At 30.2% G+C, this 5,835-nt stretch overlaps 1 protein-coding gene across 1 annotated transcript in view; it reads left to right on the forward strand.

The window, feature by feature from the left end:
- The first annotated feature begins 142 nt into the window (after window positions 1-142).
- Dachs (dachs) overlaps window positions 143-5,835 on the forward strand; it is a 205,211-nt gene continuing 199,518 nt past the window's right edge. The window contains exon 1 of the mRNA XM_064069739.1: window positions 143-512. The gene's annotated coding sequence lies outside the window, so the exon portion shown is untranslated. The remainder of the gene's footprint in view (window positions 513-5,835) is intronic.

Genomic DNA, 5,835 nt, shown 5'->3' on the forward strand with positions numbered 1-5,835 from the left:
TAGTGTCCAAGATACCGAATGTTATTGATTGTTTATGCAACACGTTATACACGCGTGTATTATAAGTTGCCATTTTCTGCTACCATAATTTAAATCTTGTTTCTCTATTAATACTTAAAAATGAAGAACCAAAAAAAGCTTGAAAAAATGTCATAGTGTTTCATTTTTTCACACTTTTAAAAGGAAAAATGTCTCATAACGTGTCATTTTTTTAACGAAAAATATTAAAACACAAAACATAGAAGGCTGGCGTTGCTATGACGACCGATCAACACATCTGTCAAAAATTAAAATGCTTCTAAAATTTTTGAAATTTAGTTTTTATTTGAGTTCTTTGTGTTAGTTTTCTTGCTGTTTTGTGGTAATTTGTGTGGTCGTACAATGGATTCGGACAGCGATGAGAATTTCTCGTGCACCCACACTGAATCCATTGCCGGAAAAGCCCACGGGCCAATGTTTAAAAAAATATGATTTAGAGCTGAAGAAACAAGTCTGTAGTTTTGCTGAAAAAGGTAGGTAATTCTTGATTTTTATTACAATAGTGTTAAAGTTTTGTGCAATTCGTGAATAAAGTTACTTTTTTCACTGGGTGGATTTCCGCACGCGCCTTCAGCTTTACTCACTTGTTGCATAAGGACTATTAAATTATCGGTATTTAAAGTGTGCTAAAAAACACAAGATTCTTCTTTTATAAAAAAAAATGGTCGATGGTTATTTCGATGGAACTTCCCTCGCCCCTAAAGTACAATCGAACAAATAGGGACAACTTCGAAAAATGCGTAGAGTAAAAACTCAACATGGATTCATAAACTACACATATTAATTAGTGGCGATGTGTAGACAAATTTTGCTCAGGGTTTTACCATTTACTCGACATTCCTAGTATACCTACGTACAAAATTTGACAACAATCGGTCGGGTAGTTTCGGAGATTATCCGTCTATTAGAAATTATCACAGACGGCAACGAGAGACCTATTTTTTCGTACTCTAGGGTCCATGAAAGGTCGAGACCGCATGAAAATAGCCAGTAGCTTACGCTCGGGAAGCAAAAACAGGAAAATTCGTTCGAAAAATGTTATAAAATACTGTAGCTGATCATAAACTTAAGCATGGTTTTTCATAGCTTACTGGTCTCATTTAATTTTTGCCATTAACTGAGGATTTCAGTCTGAAGTTGCTATGTTTGCTCTACTTTTTCAAATAACCCCCAAAAAATGGAAAACATTTTTCAAAAATATTGTAAAAAATATTAGAAGGAACTCTGTTCTGATGGAACATTTGTGTAATTTTTATTTCAATAGTCGAAAGACATGAGAAAATATTTGAAAATTTTTCAAAAAAACTCCTATCAAACAGGGCATTGACAATTTTTCGTAGATTACGAATCGGAAGTAATTTTTGCCGTGATTTTTGAAATAAATGACAAAAATGGGAAAATAAGTTAAAAAAAAAATCAAATGGGCTCTAGACAAATGCAAAAAAATCTTGACTTCCAAAAAAGTCTTCATAGATTGCGAATTTGACCTTTGTCGTATTAAGTTATATTTTGCCTCTGTTTCTTAACATATATAGCCATCTTTTCACAACAAGAAACTTAAAACATGGTTAAAATGGTACATTTTGCAAGGAAATATGGATTTTGCAATTATAGGGCGGAGCCTAATTGTAAAATCGATATTTCCTTGCACACATTTTCCATTTTAAACATGTTTTAAGTTTCATGTTGTGGAAAAAAGCCTACACATTTTGAAACAAATAGGCAAAATGTAAGCCCGCCCACCCCCCCTATCTCAATTGTAATGATTTTTTTTATTCACCGTGAATCAAGCTTAACTGTAAAATATTTATTTCTTGACAAGAAATTAAAAACATGTTTTTGAGTTTCGTGTTGTTCAAGAAATACTGCACATATTAAGACAAAACGGCAAAATATAAACCCCGCCCACCCACCCCATCTCAATTTTGATGAATTTTTTTATCCTTAGAAAGTTAAAACATGTTTAAAACGGTAAACTCTTGTAGACAAATATGGATCTTGCAATTAAGCCCCGCCCCTCGATCTGACAACGAATGGAAAATTCATTACAATTGACAATTGAGAATAGGGCGAGTATGGGTGGGGCCTAATCTTTGGTTTTATTTTTTTCTTAATATACATAGTATTCTTTGAACACGATACTCGAAAACATGTTTTTAATTTCTCGTAGAGACATGAGGATTTTGCAGATAAGCTTTGCCTTCTTGGCTCATGACGAGTAAATAAAGTCATCAGAATTGAGATAGGGCGGGTGGGCGGGGCTTATATTTTGCCTTTTTTTTTCTTAATATATATAGCCATCTTTTCACAACAAAAAACTTAAAATATGGTTAAAATGTTACATTTTTCCCCGCCCTATCTCAGTTGTGATGATTTTTTTATTCGCCGTGATCTTAACTGCAACATACTTATTTCTTTACAAGAAATTAAAAACATATTTTTGAGTAGCGTGTTGTTCAAAGAAAACTATGTATATACGAAAAAAAGGCAAAATATAATTTTTTCTTAATATATGTACATAGTGTTCTTCGAATAACACGATACTCAAAAATATGTCTTACATGGTAATTTCTTGTAGAGAAATAATAAGAATTTTGCAATTAAATTCCGCTCCTTTGGCTCTCGACGATTAAAAAAAAATTATCACAATTCAGATAGGGTGGGTGGGCGGGGCTTATATTTTGCCTTTGTTTCTTAATATATATAGCCATCTTTTCACAACAAGAAACTTAAATAAGCCAGAAAAATGGGTAAACGTTATTCAAAATTTTCCAAAATAAAAAATTAAAGTTGATTTGATTTGCCTGAAAAACCATTAGCTTGCTGAGAATTTTTCATAGATTAGGAACGAAAAAAATTGGAATAACTTTTCCTTCAATAATAAAAAATAAAATAGGAAAAAGGCATTTGTCCCGAATTCCTTCCGTGAAGAGCGAATTGCGCGCAGAGCCGCAATTCTAGTCAACCTGAATTGTACTCATATGTGTGTCAATAAACTCCTTCAAAGTGATTTTTGTTTTAATGATCGACCAAATGTGAAAATAAAAATGTTAAAACGAGAATAATTAAAAAAAAAAACAAAACAAATTTGTGAAAAAGTTGAAAAGGACTTTATTCAATTGCCAAAAACTGTTGGCTTGTATAAAATTGTACGCAGATTGCGAATTTGAATTTATTTATTGTTAAAATTATTATAAAAATGTCGTTAGGTTATGAAAATAAGATGGGAGAATTTGTTCAACCGCAGTTTTTTATACTTTTCGAAAATGAATGTTGTTTGTATTTTATTTTTGGTTGAGAAGACAACGAAGAAAATTTCAGCCAAGTTGGCATTTAAAACAACACTGGACAAAAAAATTAAAATATATTTTTAAAACAGAATTAAAGAAGAAATTGAAATCAATTTGCTTCAATATTAGACAAAAAAAAAAAATAATTTCAAAAAATTGATGAGAAAAATATGAAGAACTGCATTCAAGGTAAAAATCGCGCCAAAGTCATTTCCACAGAACTTCCCTCGCCCCTGAAATACAATAAAACAAATCCAGCTTTTCCGAAAAATTACAAATTTTGATTATGCGAATTTTATTTTTTTTGAGAATCCTCATAAGTTAAAACAAAGATATGTATGTAACGTCAAAGTAAATGTAAAGATGCATGCTGAGCGTACGTTCCAAATGAGTTTTCCCTCTACAAAATTTTGTGATGACGTCATCAACATTTTTATAAAGACACGTATGTCACTTTGGATAGGTGCAGATACTAATGATAACATAATTGCATTCCCAAATTTTCGGGAAAATGGAGTGAGCCGTTTCCGATTTAGTGAATAAAATCACTCTGTATATGAAATTTTGAAACTCTCAATGCATCACAAGTATAGACTCGTCATATTTTGCACATTTTGGATAGGATTTATTCGGCAAAATTTTGAGATGACGTCATCAATTTTTTGGGAGGGGATAAACGAATAAATTTTGCTTAACGATTTACCATCATTACGATAACCTTAAAATATTTACAAGTTTTCAGATCGTTCGGTTTTGCAGTTTCAAAGTTATATTACAAAATGGTGTTATTCAGTTTTGAATTTTGTCCAAAAATTCTGGATATCTAGGGTCAAAATTCGACACGGATTCACACCACAAGTGCAGGAGTATCTTATTTTATGAAATTAAAAAAAACTTTTTATTATAAATTTATTTATTAACTCGATTACTGTACTACTTCCTTAGTTTACTCTCGGGAAGTAAAAATAAGAAAAAAGCGTTTGCGTCCAATTCCTTCCGCGAAGAGTGAATTGCGCGCAGAACCGCAATTCTACTCAATCCGAATTGAATTCATATGTTTGTGAATAAACTCCTTCAAAATGTGAAAATAACTCAAAATATGTTAAAACGAGAATAATCCAAAAATATTTACACAAATTTTGTGAAAAAGTTCAGTTTTATATTTCTTTCAAGTATTAATATTATTTAATATACCATTTGAACCCCTTTTTATTTTTGGCTGAAAAGAGAATGAATAAAATTTCAGCCAAGTTGACATTTAAGACAAAATTAAAATATATTAAAATATAGTTGGTCGGTATAAAAACGCGCAGAAGTTGAAATCATTTTTGCTTGAATAACAACAAAAAAAAAACACTGAAAAAAAATGATAAAGTACTGTATTCAAAGTAAAAAACTTCTAAAATTTAAGGATAATTTTTCTTAGATTATTGTCATCTAAAGACATTTTTGCTGTCTCTTTAAATAACTGAGGAAAATTAAAAAATAATTTTCCAAGCAACAAAAGAGATCTTAGCTTATAGAGAATTCTCCGCAGATTTAAAGCTGAAGAGTAGACCGAGAAAGATGGAAAAAAAATTCTGAAAAATATTAGAATGGAATATTTTGGAAGATAATTTGATTTTTTCAATAATCGAAAACAATGGTAAAATAATTTCCAAACAATGTCGAATCGAAAGTATTTTATTTGTGGTTTTTGAAATAAATGAGAACACTGAGAAAACAAATTCTCAAAAAGTTCCAAATTTAAATGTGAAGAGTAGACCGAGAAGGATGGGAAACATTTTTTGAAAAATATTAGAATGGAATATTTTGGAGGAAAATTTGATTTTTTCAATAATCGAAAAAAATGGGAAAATAATTTCCAAAAAATGTCGAATCGAAAATATTTTTATTGTGGCTTTTGAAATAAATGAGAAAACTGGGAAAACAAATTTTCAAAAAGTTCCAAAAAAATCTTTAAACGGATCATAGTTGAATACAATGGAGAAGTCTCGATAGATTATGAATCTGAAAAATTACTCTTGGAATAACGAGAAAGTTTGTCAAAAAATTTTCCAAAAAAATGTTAAAATTCACCATAGATGAATGCAAAAAAGATGCTGGCTTACAGAGAACTGTATATTAATTACTAATCTCTTTAAATAAATCAGAAAATTGGCTAAACGTTTTCCAAAATTTTTCAAAAAAAAAAATATATTCAAATGATGAAACACTAGCTTATAGAGGATTCTTTATAGATTACGAGTTATGGTACTTTTGCTATACCCCTTTAAATAACCCAATAGAATGGGAACACATTTCCCAAAAATTAAAAAAAAATATTACAAAGGGTACTGTTCCAATGGAAAAAAATTAAGTCATTTTTGTTTCAGTGATGGAACAAAACTTTGGTTGTTTGGTTGTGACTTCCATGCAAATTAGGATTTTATTATTAAAATTATTATTGTTTATAAATTACATAAAAATTACTGGTACTTAAGTTATGCTCATAAAATCAACAATA

Source organism: Zophobas morio, unplaced genomic scaffold (assembly GCF_036711695.1).
Source record: "Zophobas morio isolate AGI-343-1 ecotype UQ-CSIRO unplaced genomic scaffold, CSIRO_AGI_Zmor_V1 ptg000031l, whole genome shotgun sequence".
NCBI lineage: Eukaryota > Metazoa > Arthropoda > Insecta > Coleoptera > Tenebrionidae > Zophobas > Zophobas morio.